Source organism: Engystomops pustulosus, chromosome 2 (genome assembly GCF_040894005.1).
Source record: "Engystomops pustulosus chromosome 2, aEngPut4.maternal, whole genome shotgun sequence".
NCBI lineage: Eukaryota > Metazoa > Chordata > Amphibia > Anura > Leptodactylidae > Engystomops > Engystomops pustulosus.
Window position 1 is genome coordinate 94,906,545 of NC_092412.1, and position 14,244 is coordinate 94,920,788.

Below are 14,244 nucleotides of genomic sequence, written 5' to 3' on the forward strand. Positions count from 1 at the left end.
TACTGGGAGCCCACGCTAACCATTGGAGACACTGAGTTAACCAGACAGGGCGTAGTGGTGACACGTGTGCCCGAAAACGGTAACTTCTCCCTGGTACTGGGTACCAATGTCCTCCGCAACTGCTACCCTGAAGTGCTGAAGGCTCTCCACGACTCCCTGCCAACAGTGCCCAACGGTTCCCGGAAGGTAATTCAGGAGACTATGCAGGTTCTAGCGGCGCAACAGAAGTTTGCTGGCCCTAATGGAGAAATCTGCAGAGCCCGGATCAAGGATCCCCAACCTGTCCGCCTTCAACCTGGGACTGAGACGTTAGTATGGTGTCGAGCCTGCATGGGCGTCCAAGGTCAAGACTACCAGGCGATAGTAGAACCTCTACCAGCTGATGAAGACCTGCCCATTCTAGCCGCCAGGAGCCTAGTCACTGTATCCCGAGGACAAGTACCCATTCGACTACTAAATGTGGGAGACTCCCCAGTGGATCTGAGAAAGTACCAAGCCGTAGCCACTCACTTCAGTGTCCATCCTGAAGACTTGGTGGAAACCTCTCTGTCTGCCTCCCAACAGTTGGAAGTGAAGCAAGGTGCTGAAGATGAGCCTGCCGAGCAATCCTGGTGGCTTGAGCTCAATATTGGAGATGACGATTTTACTCCCGCAGACCAAGTACAAGGTGTCCTGGATGTCGTTATGAAGCACCACCAGGCCTTCAGCAAACACCCACTGGATTTTGGGCAGACTACTCTGATCCAACACACCATCCCTACTGGCTCTCATCCTCCTATCAAGGAACGATATCGGCCCATACCTCCAGCCCGTTACCAAGAGGTGAAGAAGCTGGTACAAGAGATGAAGACAGCCAACGTTATCCGGGAGAGTCGCAGCCCATGGGCTGCCCCGCTGGTCCTTGTGAAGAAGAAGGATGGAACCCTTCGATTCTGTGTTGACTATAGGAAGATCAACAATATCACCCACAAGGACGCCTATCCTCTGCCTCGAATCGAGGAATCCCTCGCAGCCCTAGGGTCAGCTGCCTACTTCTCTACCCTGGACCTGACCAGTGGCTACTGGCAAGTGGCCATGGCGCCGGAAGACAGAGAGAAGACGGCTTTCACCACCCCAATGGGCTTGTTCGAGTTCAACAACATGCCGTTTGGGCTATGCAACGCCCCAGGCACATTTCAACGGCTGATGGAGAGATGTTTGGGTCATCGCAACTTCGAGACCGTCCTGCTATATTTGGACGACATCATCATCTACTCCAAGACTTATGAAGACCACCTCCACCATCTGGCGGAAGTCTTCCAAATCCTGACCCAACATGGGTTGAAGGTCAAGCCATCCAAGTGCCACCTGCTACAACCTAGCGTCAAGTACCTGGGACATGTGGTGAGCGCTCATGGAATTGAGCCAGATCCAGAGAAGATTGCAGCTGTTCACGACTGGCCTACCCCATCAACCGTACGGGACATCAAAAGCTTCCTGGGATTTGCCAGTTATTACAGGCGTTTCATCCCGAAGTTTGCCCAGCTGGCGGCTCCCCTGCAAGAGCTCCTAAGGGGCCTGCCAAAAGAGAGCCAACGTTCCCGAGTATCCATTGAGTGGACGGCCGAACGAGAAGCTGCCTTCCAGATGCTCAAGCAACGGCTGACTGAACCTCCGGTGTTGGGATATCCAGACTATAGTCTGCCTTTCACCCTATACACTGATGCCAGCAAGCAAGGTCTAGGGGCGGTATTATCCCAGCTCCAAAACGGAACTGAAAGGGTCATAGCCTACGCCAGCCGTTCCCTCCGAGAACCGGAGCAAAACGACCAGAACTACAGTTCCTTCAAGTTGGAGTTTCTGGCGTTAGTCTGGGCTGTGACCGAAAAGTTCAAGGACTACCTAGCTGCATCATCTTTCACTGTCTTCACAGACAATAATCCGTTGGCGCATCTGAACACCGCACGTCTTGGAGCACTGGAACAACGGTGGGCCTCCAGACTTGCCAATTTCAGCTTTACCATCAAGTACCGGGCTGGTAAGACCAATGACAACGCCGACGCTCTGTCCCGTCTCCCTGACCAGTGGGAGGGACCCTCCACGGATGCTCAGTGGGAAGATGTGGAGATGCCAGCGTTCTATGCCCGGTTTGTGCGTCAAGATGCCCAGAGAGTTTACTCCCTACCGACAGAGGCAGAGCCAGCGACTCCTCAAGAAGAGTCAGAGCCCCCTGCGGAGAAGGACCTCTGGATGAGTCTTCAGGCTGATAGCCGTGCCATAGGAGAAGTAATGGACTATCTCTCTAGTGGGCGAGTGCCTGAAAGAATCCGGCGCAGAAGAGCTGATGGAGAACTGTCTCAATTGTGGCGCCAGAGAAAGACTCTGAGCATGCACCAAGGTCTGCTCAAGAGAAGAACTCTGGACCCTATCACTTATGATCGGATATACCAGATTCTGATTCCCAGGAGGGACGCCAAGATAGTACTGGAAATGTACCATGACCAGTCTGGACACTTTGGCGCTCAGAAGACTGAAGCCACCCTCCGAAGGCGATTCTTCTGGGTCAACATGAAGTCCGACATTGAAGCCTGGTGTCGAGAATGCCCAGCCTGCGCCATCGCTCGAGGAGAGCGACACAACCAAAGGGCCCCTCTCCGTCCCATTGTGAGCCAACGGCCCTTGGAGATCCTGGCATTGGACCACGTGAAGTTGGAGCCAAGCAGATCCGGTCACAGTTATGCTCTTACGATCATCGACCACTATACCAAATTTGTGGTTGCAGTACCTGTCAGAGATCTGTCTGCAAGGACTACCGCAGCGGCCCTGTGGAAGAGCTTCATCCTCCCCTATGGCTGTCCGGACCAGATCCTTACAGACCAAGGAACAGCATTTGAGTCCCAAGTCTTCCAGGAGCTGTGCACTCTATATGGCTGCAAGAAGCTGAGGACCACAGCCTATCATCCCCAAGGCAACGGGCTTTGTGAAAAGATGAACCAGACTCTAATCAATATGCTGAGGACTCTGACCCCTGCAGAAAGGGCTGACTGGCCAAAACTATTGCCCGAATTAGTGTACCTGTACAACAATACCACTCATTGCTCCACAGGATACACCCCGTATTATCTGATGTTCGGGAGACACGGTCATCTCCCTGCTGATATGACCTGGGACATGGAGTCCCCTGATTCCCAGTCTTTACTCCCCCAGACTGACTGGGTTCACGAACACCAGAGGCGCCTGGCGGATGTCAGAGAAGTTGTGGATCTGCGGTTGGAAGAGGCCCGGGAGAAACAAAAAAGGGACTTTGATCGTAATGCCTGTGCTGAGCCTTTTGCCCCAGGAGATCGAGTGTGGCTGCGCAACAACCATCCTACCAGTAAGCTAGATGGGCGTTGGGAGCGTGAGCCATACCTAGTTAGGGACAGTCTCTCCCCTGAAGTCTACGAGATTTCAAGAGGAGACCGTCCACCACTCCGGGTACATAGGAACCGGCTGAAGAGATGTCTTCGTCCTTTTGCCCCTATGTCTACACCTCTCACCTCGACCCCCAACTTACAGACCTCCTTGTGTTCGCCTACCCCCAGTTTCTTGGAACTTGTGACTGTGCCTCAATTCTGTTTTGTTTCCACTCCAGTAAGAGGTACCCCAGAGAGACCATCATCCCCACCGCAGTCTCCAATACTGCTGCCTGTGGAGGATGATCCGGCTCCACTGTCTGCAACCCCTGAAGCATCAGAGCCAGCTGAGACTCCGACTCCAGCGCCTGAATCAGAGGACGACGATGAGGAGATTGTTATCTTCTCAAGACCGGAACTTCGAAGGTCTCAAAGGGAGACAAAAGGTAAAGCTCCTGCGTACCTGCAGGAGTACCAGCTGGTGACACGCAGAAGCAGGAGGCAGGTACGTTTTTCTGACACCGAAGTACTTACCACCGAAGAAGATGCAGAGTAACCCCTGAAGGGCTGTAGCCCACTTCAGGTACTGTACATATTGTGTATATTTCTGTCCTTACCCCAAAGAGCCAGAGACTTTCCTGAGACTCTTACCCTTATTTATCTCAGTCAAGAGACATACCTTGAACTGATTATTGGCCTGTGCTATGATAGCACCCCTTCCTCTGCCACAGCAGAGAGTTTCTTCAAAGGACTCTGTCCCTCTACACATGGAGGAGACCCTTTGCTTTTTCCATTGCACTTTTCCCCACATCAAGGGCTGTACCCAGAAGATGGACTTTGTCATTAGAGACCTTCTGTGAGACTTTTGCCAGATACTACAAGGGAAAAGTGGCTATTGACTTATTATTTTGCACTTAATGCCTTCCTTTTTAGGTATGGACATTCTGTTTGCACTTTTTTATGCCTTTTCTTTGCAGGAAAGAGACATTTACTATCGTGCTACCCTGAGTAGCCTATCCACCTCTGTAACGTTTGCAATGTTATAAGATGTGTACCCATTGGGCTCCTAAGCCAATGTGATCTTAACCTGTTTGCACACTGTCATATATGCCAGTAGTCTGCATTAACCCTTTCATAGGCTTTTCAGGTTGTAGAGTGGCTGTGTCGGACCGTCTCTATGTAGTACAATGTTTTATTGTGTCACATATGCCAATGTATGCATATATACACTATATAATTGCCGCCAGGGAAGAAGTGTTGATAAAACAAATATACAGGCCTTGGTGCAAGGAGTGGATTACAGGACATGACACCACACCTTTCCTACTGTACAGTTCGGTTTAATGGCGTCAGCGACCAACTGTCATACAGCTACATGTTTTGTCTTAGTCCGACACCAACCCAGGTGCCTGTCTCCAGGACCATGGGCTGTTTGTCCCTACACCTCACATAGCCTGCACTTCCCAGAAGTGCCCTTAGTCCCCTCTGTGCCCCAAAACAACTGTAGTCGAGCCGAGGGCGGCTCTTTCAATTGCCCCCGGGGTATGCAACACCCTCGCCGATGCAATGGCGAGGTAGTGCTTGCGAATACGTCCCACCTGCATGTACCTACATTACATTACATGGTCCTGATAGGACATAGGGGTATTGCAGTGGTGAATCCTGCCTGGCAAGGCAGAGGTTAAGTATTTTGTATGATGCAAGATGCTATTGTCCAATCATATGTGTTACATCATGTGCTTTGTGAGCTGAGATGTGATTGGAGGAGCAGCCACCACCTGACCAAAGGAAGGTAATAAAACCTCTGGCCAGGAATGTTCTAGAGAACTCTGGAGAAGTCTCTCTCAGGAGAGAGAAGAGAGGAGTTAGTGATTATTCTAGTGTGGAATCCTAGGAGAATCAGTGAGTGAGTGAGAAATCTCTGTCTAGCCCATACCAGAGCAGGAAGAGCTTAGCCCCTGCCTCTGAAGAGTGGAGCATTAGACTAGAGTTAGTGTAGTGAGGAAAAGGGGTATCATCTTACCTTTGAAGGTGATACCTGAAGCCCTACAGGACAAGCTGAAGCTTCCTAGCAGGACACAGCTGCCTCCCAGCCTGCTCTCTACATCCAGGCTGGTGAACTATCTCCTGAGGCTCCCTCCAACTCACATCTCGGCACCCTACCTACCTGTTAAAGGCACGTTTGCTGCGGTTCCTGCGGTTCAAATAAAGAACTGTAAGTTGTTTTCTTCAACTTCTGTCTCCGTCTGGTCCCTGCTAATACGGCTGCCTTCATCACCGGCACCCTGTCCATCACCCAGAGACTCACACTCGGGACATTAAGGAGTTGCCCCAGGGAGATCCGCTATAGCAGCCTCTCCCTCATCATTTCTTGCCAACACCACCCTGCTGGAGACCTGCCAGGCTGTAGGACAGCCCTCCGGTTCCCCCGTACCAAGCACCGTGACAATAGCGTGCTTAGGCCGCAACCGCCAGCCACTCCGGTACAGCGGGCCCCGGCTGTCTCCAGGCCTCCCCTTTAAGGCTAGGCCCCGGTGGGGGATGTTGCACATGACATCGCTTCTCCTCAAAGATTGAGATATTATACCATGCTTTGTCTTGGTGTGATTTCTTTGAACTCACATTGTGAATTTTATTAGTAATTAGAGAACCTGAGGTTATGTGAACAGGGGCAGAACTCAACAACTTCATTGCTTGTACTGCCATCAAGGGGTTGCTTTTGTAATCTACAATTAATTAGTGATATTAGCAGGCCAGGCATAGACTTCATGTACCGATGATTTCTACCACTTATTACATGTTCCCTTCTCCTGCATGTAATGGAAGCTACCTGGCTGTCACCATATACATTGTGTATGTGCACTGTGCAGTTTTCAGTGGAAAACTAAATGGATTTACTGCTAAATTACTTTGAGAGAGAACACAAGGCATCATGGGATCTGTGGGCAAGCTAACTTGCAAGCTAATATATATATGGTGACATTTTTTTCTACCTTTTTTTTCCCTAGATGTGTTATAACTGGTATTATCTAGGAGAAATTAAGGAATAGTGTACATAGGTCCCCCCATCATTATTGTATTTATGATGAATATGGTGGTCTCATCATTGTATCATGTATCACCTATATGAATTCCATCTGGCTATGATTTTAGCTTCAATTCTTCCCTAAGTAGTATTTTCTATTATATATTGTGTATATTCTATAATAAAATTTGACCTTTTTATGATATATTGGTCATTGCTTTGTGTTTTGTTGGTTTTTGGTTGAAATGTTTTCAAAGGACTTTGATTATAGAGTTATGTTTCTAGGCTATTTCACACAAACATATGAAAACGGTTGTATGCTACCTGTAACTTACCTTTTTTATACAGGTAGCATACGGCCACATTCATTTCAATGGGCAACACGCCCTCCCATTTACGTGGCCATACTGTCCACCACACAGTACCGTAAGGGACACATAAAAAAATATAGAGTATCCTATTTTCCCCAATATTTGTGTTCCATAAGCCCCATAGAAGTCTATGGGAACGTTTAATATATGTGTTGCATACAAGATTCATAGGTTTGTGTACCATATGCTGCCATATATATGTGAAGTCTCCAAGGAGACCAGAACGTGTTGGAGGAGAATTCTATCAGCCAGCCAATAGCCAGTCATCTATCAGCCAGCCAACACTTGCCAGCCCACCGTATTTTATACAGTATGGATACAGATGAAAAACATCATGTATATATGGACTTGTGTGACAGGGCATGAGAAATCATACGTTCATGTGAAAGGGGCCTAACACTATTTTTTGTACAATTCTTATTGTTAAGAAAAGGGGTGCCGAAGTTGGGAGATAGCCAAAGGCTGTGTGATCAGACCAGGTTACTACACACCAACTCCCAAATACATGAGTGATAGCAAAGCTGCAGTGACATAATTCGGCCACAAAGAACAAAGCTTACTGCGTTCTGTTCCATCCTTTTTTGTTTTCATTAGATCTCAGCCCCCACCTTTGTGCTCCTGTATAGCCTCTCCCTCCTGCTTTTTCACAGAGCTCACAGTGTGGTAAGCTGACATCAGTTGGGGAGGAGCTGTACAGGAGCACAAAGGTGGGGGCTAAAAGGTGAGGATTGTTTTTTGAAATGCATCCCAAACAACGTCAACTCCTGGGACTAAACAGGAGATTCTGTCAGGGTGAAAAGTAAGTTATAACACACAATTATATTATAATGCAAATGCTTAGAAAAGGTGAAAATCATATCCTGCAATTAGTTTTTTAGTGAAAATGAGACCTCTGGTGACAGGTTCCCTTTAAGCTTAAGATACCAACCAATACTATGAAATTATCCATTATTCTGTGATGTGACGAACAGTCTGCCATATGGGTTTTTTGCAGAAATAAAGTAAAGGAAACCTGGTGAGTGCTGCATATGTATTTTTCTCCTACAATTCCTACTGGTGTGTGGAACCAGCTGTTGTGCCACTGGGTGCATGGCCTCCACCTGCCATGCAGCACTGCTGTGGCAAGTAAGATGACCAGTTTGTGTGTATGATAGTCCCAGTGTTTTTGCTTTTGTATTTTGTTTCTTGTTGCTTGAAATATGTGTACATAATACATAACTTTCCTATCTACTTAGACTGTAGTTCACATAAAATATTTTTGTATCCAATAATCGCCTTGTTTCCAAGTAGATATTGTATAACCCATAGATCTAGTCTATTCAGTAAAAATGTCTCCTATATTTTTATGTCATCCAGCTAATAACCAAACCATTACTCTACCATCTCTTTCAATTCAGTTCACATGTAGCAATATTCAGCCCAATGATCGCCTCCAGCAGTTAAATTAAAGTGCAGCTCAAATGATATCAAATAGTCTCATAATGTCACCATAATTTAACCCAATTTTGGACACAATAATTGCTATTATATCTTACCGATGTTATTACAGCCACATAGAGCACATCACTGATCTCCAATGGATTAATACATGGAACACCTAAAGGCTATTTTCATTGTATATTACTCTGCACTTACTCACCAATTCAGGTCTCTCATTGCTCATAGTCACCCCAAGTGCATGGGTAGTTACAAGAACTGCCCTAAGTTGCTCCATCAGCAGTGAATTATATAGTACTACTGTAAAGTATAGTTTTTTTCCACTGGCTAATTGAACTGACCATGATTTACTAAACCAGAGACTATCCTTGAACTGAATAGTGCTACATGAGAACTGTAACAAAAGAGATGGTAGTGTAATGGCTGGTTATAGGCTGGACTGCTGAACCAATAGATAAAACTACTTAAAAGCTGAAATAGTAAAAGTATCACTGTTTGTGAACTGATTTTAAGAAGATGGGAAAGTTATTTATTATGTACATCTAGATATCCCATCTAAACTGAATAAATATTATTGCTGTTTGTTCTGGATTGAATGAGCAATGTAAGGCCTATTTTACACCTGCGTGGGGGGATTCCGTTTTGGTGGAGCGTAACTGGAACTAAAAACTGAAGGGGAATGGAACGTCTTCAGTCCCATGGACTTTAATTTACGGAGTTTATTAGGATGCAGCACTGGATGCTGCACCATTTTTTTCACTATTTTAATAATGGAACATGCCAAACTCAGATGTGAGCTCAGTGTAATTAATAATTTTTCTGGTAATTAAAACAAAAATGCTAATATTATAGGACAAGAGACCCCTTCCTTTCTATACACGGATTAACCCAAAATTAAAAAGAAACAGCTAACACCTTTTATCTATATGCTCCCTTACCCCATCCCTGTGTTTTTTTCCATGTAGGGTCCCTTGTGTCTCCTCCTTTCCACCCTCTTAGTTCCAATGACATTCTATTCATCTGTAATATTTCTTTGTTCCACATATTTATGTAATATACTATTTTGGAATTAATTCATGATGATTGTAAATTGGAATCAGAAACTGTTTTGTCACTCATGTTATACCAAATAAACCATTCATCAGATTTTATTCCACTCCATGGTTCATAGTGATCAGCTTTGCCAAATGACCACAGAGAGTTGTCGTTTCTGCCAAAGAACACTTTAGAGTTTAAAAATATACTCTACACACTAAGACTCATTCTCCCTTCATAGTTTTTAACATAAAAATCTATTTTTATATTTAAGATGTCAGAAAATCTGTCTTCCCTTCATACTTCACCAAAAGGTTATATTATGTTAATTTTGTCTGTATTTTAGTATATAATGGGGGTTATATATCAGGGCTTCTGCACCACACCAGATAATCGCTAATGCTAGCTTATTGCTAGCACTTGGGATTATTTCCCCCTTTCCTCCACCTCTACGTGAGGGGGCACGTGGAGGGGCTTGAAGGGAGGGCACAGTAGGCGGGGAGTGGGCCAGCACAAGGCTGCAGCCAGCAATGTGGGCATGGCATATGAATATGCTGCATGGGAGACTTTGGCGCACCCAGTTGCTCAGAACCTTATTTACAAAGGGTCCGTGGCCGCACTTTCGTCAGACATTTTCGGGTTTTGCACGGCTGTGACAGGTATTTAACAGGGGATTGTGTCACACACGATCGGATATTGGCACAGCTGCACTGGCTTTCATTCGACAGAAATCGGGGGGGGGGGGGGTTGCCGTTGGACGATCCAACTGATTCGGACTGAGCGTGGGATTTAACTTTCAAATTGTGTTGCAAGATCAGGCACTTACACGCACCAGGAAGAAGAAGGTGAACTCCGGCAGACCTGAGCGGGGAAGCGACACATGCAGGATACCAGGCACACGATCTTAGTCAATCCCAGCACAGTTCATTATCATCAGAACACGACGGGACACGTTCAGTGAACTCCTCCGAATGGGTAAGTAATTGTGCCCTATGTTCTCCTGCTAACTTCACAAAGAAGCATCACATGGTCTCCCCCTCCATCCAGAGTAAGCAGGGAGCAGAAATGCCTCCCAACTGTGAAACCATTTCTTGTATTTATTGTGTAAACAATGTACTGACTCATAGAGATACTAAGAACGGAGAGAAGAGATAATCACAGGCTTCTACTAGGACTGACTAAACTGAGGAGTATATCAAAGAAACTGCTGGAAATAGCAATTGAGAGTCATCCTACATGACAAAAGGTATTATAAATTATATATATAAATTATTGGAGCGATGCTTTAACCCTTTAAGCGCACCACCTCAGTGTAGTATGTTGTCATTGAAGGTGAGACAGTAGGTGTTCTCCTTAAGGAGACAATGCCAATTAAGGCCACCTTAAAGGTGTGTGGAGACTTAAAGCCATAGATGCTCCACTAGGGAATTCTGGGAAGAATGCAAATAAGTTTTCCAAGGTGTTAAATGGAAAACAATACCTCCTTTTGCTGCCTTGAAAGGCAGCCCCCTTAACATCAAGTATGACTTACAAGAAGGCTAAAAATATGATGTGGGATTAAGCCAAACCAGTATATCTATTCCATAAGGAACAGATTCCCAACTGTAGACAGCACTGTTTCGACCTGATTGGGTCTCCTCAGTACAGCGTAGGGAACTGATTTGGCTATGTGAGAGGCTATTGACTAGGGTCATCGAAGGTGCTGATCAGTTGTCATGGCAATGTGGAGTCTCATAGACACTCCTATGGCTGTGATGTAGCTTTATCTGTAATGTTCCACCGGAGGCCTCTAAGGTAAATCCGGAGGCGTGCTCCAATGCCAGATTGAAATACACCCCTTTCCCAGGCCCATCCACTTCAGTAGAAAGTGGTCCGTGTGTCAAGAAACTGACCAAAAGTCGCAATACCTTTCTTTTTTCATGCATTGCCTGCCAGGAAAACTGGTGGACAATGCAGAGTAAATGCCCCACCAATGTGTTCTGACAACAACCATAAAGTGTTGCAGACTATGTTCGCTCTGATTAAAGTAGAGAAAGTGTGTACACCAAGGCCAAAGATACAGTTGGTAGGGGGTGGGGGTGATTTTCAAGATCAGGTTTTCATGTTCCTATATTCATTTTGTTGCTGTGTTTGTGAAATATACATAAAGCAGTTATGTTGACATTTTGAAAGCATATAGACCTAAAAACATAAAACACTGCTTTTAGATATTAAGATATTAATAATGTAATGCAGTAAATGATTTTCTAAAATCAAACTATATTACCAATTTGTTGTGACAGGTGGGGAAGGACCAAAGTATGTAAAGAGCTAAGCAGGCTGTTCTACAGTTTTCTATAATTCCCACAGACGTAAATGGGATTAAAAGAAAGCGACTATTACAGCAAGCAATCTAATCCATGCTGGTTCACCTTGGATTTTGTTCTGATTATTTTGCTGTCTTGCAAGTACTTCAGGAACTGATAATAGTTAAGATCAGAAACAACTCTGCACTTAAGACAAAGTCTATTTGTGGTAGACTTTCAATTCTAAACTATTTTGACTATTAATACTCACAGCAATTACCTCCTACTCTAACTAAAGAATGGATTCATATACAAATGTCTAAATAGTCTTTCCTCCATCTGCAGAGTCCCTTCCCTGGCCCTTATAGTTCTTAGAAGAAAAGATCATGGGCTTTATATTGTAAGACAGACACCCCATCCTATTTGTTAACGTAGGGACCCACCAATGAACCCCTCTCCAGATCTCCTGACTCCTTCTTATTGAGTACCACATTTAAAATTGATTCCATACAAGGGAATTATGGAAAGGTAAAAATATATTGGGATCACAGGTTTAAACCATAATGTGTGATTAGCTCTTGCAGCTGCTGTCTGACATTGAGCTGCTTAGGTCACTTATAATCAGAATATCCAGGTCCATCTCTTGTTTTCTAACTTCCAAGTTCAAACCTATTTAATTTATATGCAGTAATACGATTACCACAGCTTAAGTAGATTGTTTTACATTTGTCAACATTAAAGCTCATCTGTTTAAAAACTGTCAAAAACTATCAACACTTCCACTTTTCAAGGCTACAACCATGGATCATTCTAAGCAGCACGAGATCCTTAATTTTACAGACCCTTTACTTTTTTAATGAATAATTATGTTTCATTTAATTTAGGTTTTACATTGGCAGTATGTTCATTGTTCAGGCATAATTTTTCCATATTAACCCTTACACGCAGCACAACATAGCTGTATATTGTGGTGTCTGGCATATTGCTGCACTACAATATGCAGTTATGTACACTCACCGGCCACTTTATTAGGTACAATTGTCCAACTGCTCGTTAACACTTAATTTCGAATCAGCCAATCACATGGCGGCAACTCAGTGCATTTAGGCATAGACATGGTCAAGACAATCTCCTGCAGTTCAGTATGGGGAAGAAAGGTGATTTGAGTGCCTTTGAACGTGGCATGGTTGTTGGTGCCAGAAGGGCTGGTCTGAGTATTTCAGAAACTGCTGATCTACTGGGATTTTCACGCACAACCATCTCTAGGGTTTACAGAGAATGGTCCGAAAAAGAAGAAACATCCAGTGAGTGGCAGTTCTGCCTCGTGGATGCCAGAGGTCAGAGGAGAATGGGCAGACTGGTTGGAGCTGATAGAAAGGCAACAGTGACTCAAATCGCCACCCGTTACAACCAAGGTAAGTAGAAGAGCATCTCTGAACGCACAGTACATCAAACTTTGAGGCAGATGGGCTACAGCAGCAGAAGACCACACCGGGTGCCACTCCTTTCAGCTAAGAACAGGAAACTGAGGCTACAATTTGCACAAGCTCATCGAAATTGGACAGTAGAAGATTGGAAAAACGTTGCCTGGTCTGACGAGTCTCGATTTCTGCTGCGACATTCGGATGGTAGGGTAAGAATTTGGCGTCAACAACATGAAAGCATGGATCCCTCCTGCCTTGTATCAACGGTTCAGGCTGGTGGTGGTGGTGTCATGGTGTGGGGAATATTTTCTTGGCACTCTTTGGGCCCCTTGGTACCAATTGAGCATCGTTGCAACGCCACAGCCTACCTGAGCATTGTTGCTGACCATGTCCATCCTTTTATGACCACAATGTACCCAACATCTGATGGCTACTTTCAGCAGGATAATGCGCCATGTCATAAAGCTGGAATCATCTGGTTTCTCGAACATGACAATGAGTTCACTGTACTCAAATGGCCTCCACAGTCACCAGATCTCAATCCAATAGAGCATTTTTGGGATGTGGTGGAACGGGAGATTCGCATCATGGATGTGCAACCCACAAATCTGCGGCAACTGTGTGATGCCATCATGTCAATATGGACCAAAATCTCTGAGGAATGCTTCCAGCAACTTGTTGAATCTATGCCACGAAGAATTGAGGCAGTTCTGAAGGCAAAAGGGGGTCCAACCCGTTACTAGCATGGTGTACCTAATAAAGTGGCCGGTGATTGTATATGCAGGCATATAATGATAGCAGGGCTCCCACTGCAACAGCCACAGTTGCAGAGACTGACAATGCATTGTTATATGTTCTTTATCATCCAAATTGCACTGAGCCACAGAATAAAGGATATATGTTATTTATGGTAAATGTTCCAGAAATTTGTAATTAAAAATAAAACTCTCATTTTTCGGAACCCCCAGAAAGAGTTAATAAAATGCAGTATACATAAGCTACATAGAAAAACAAAATATTTTTGACCTTCAGAACTTAAAAGAAAAAAGTGTAGAATTTCCATATGTAGGTTTCTAACTTTGATGTTTAACAAATGCATGTGGACAAAATTGTTGGTACACCTCTTTTAATGAAAAAGAGGGTAAAAACAAGTCAAAAAAATAGCAAGACTGGAATTTGCAAAACTACCTATTGACAAGCCACAAAGCATCTGGGAGAAGGTCCTACGGACAGATGAGACTAAAGTCAAACTTTTAGCAAGCTACATCAGCTCTATGTTCACAGACATAAAAA

At 44.9% G+C, this 14,244-nt stretch overlaps 1 long non-coding RNA gene across 1 annotated transcript in view; it reads left to right on the forward strand.

Moving 5' to 3' along the window:
• Positions 1-10,157: 10,157 nt before the first annotated feature.
• The window catches only part of LOC140118115 (uncharacterized), a 54,108-nt gene continuing 50,021 nt past the window's right edge, over positions 10,158-14,244 (forward strand). The window contains exon 1 of the long non-coding RNA XR_011853143.1: positions 10,158-10,217. This is a non-coding gene — a long non-coding RNA (uncharacterized lncRNA). The remainder of the gene's footprint in view (positions 10,218-14,244) is intronic.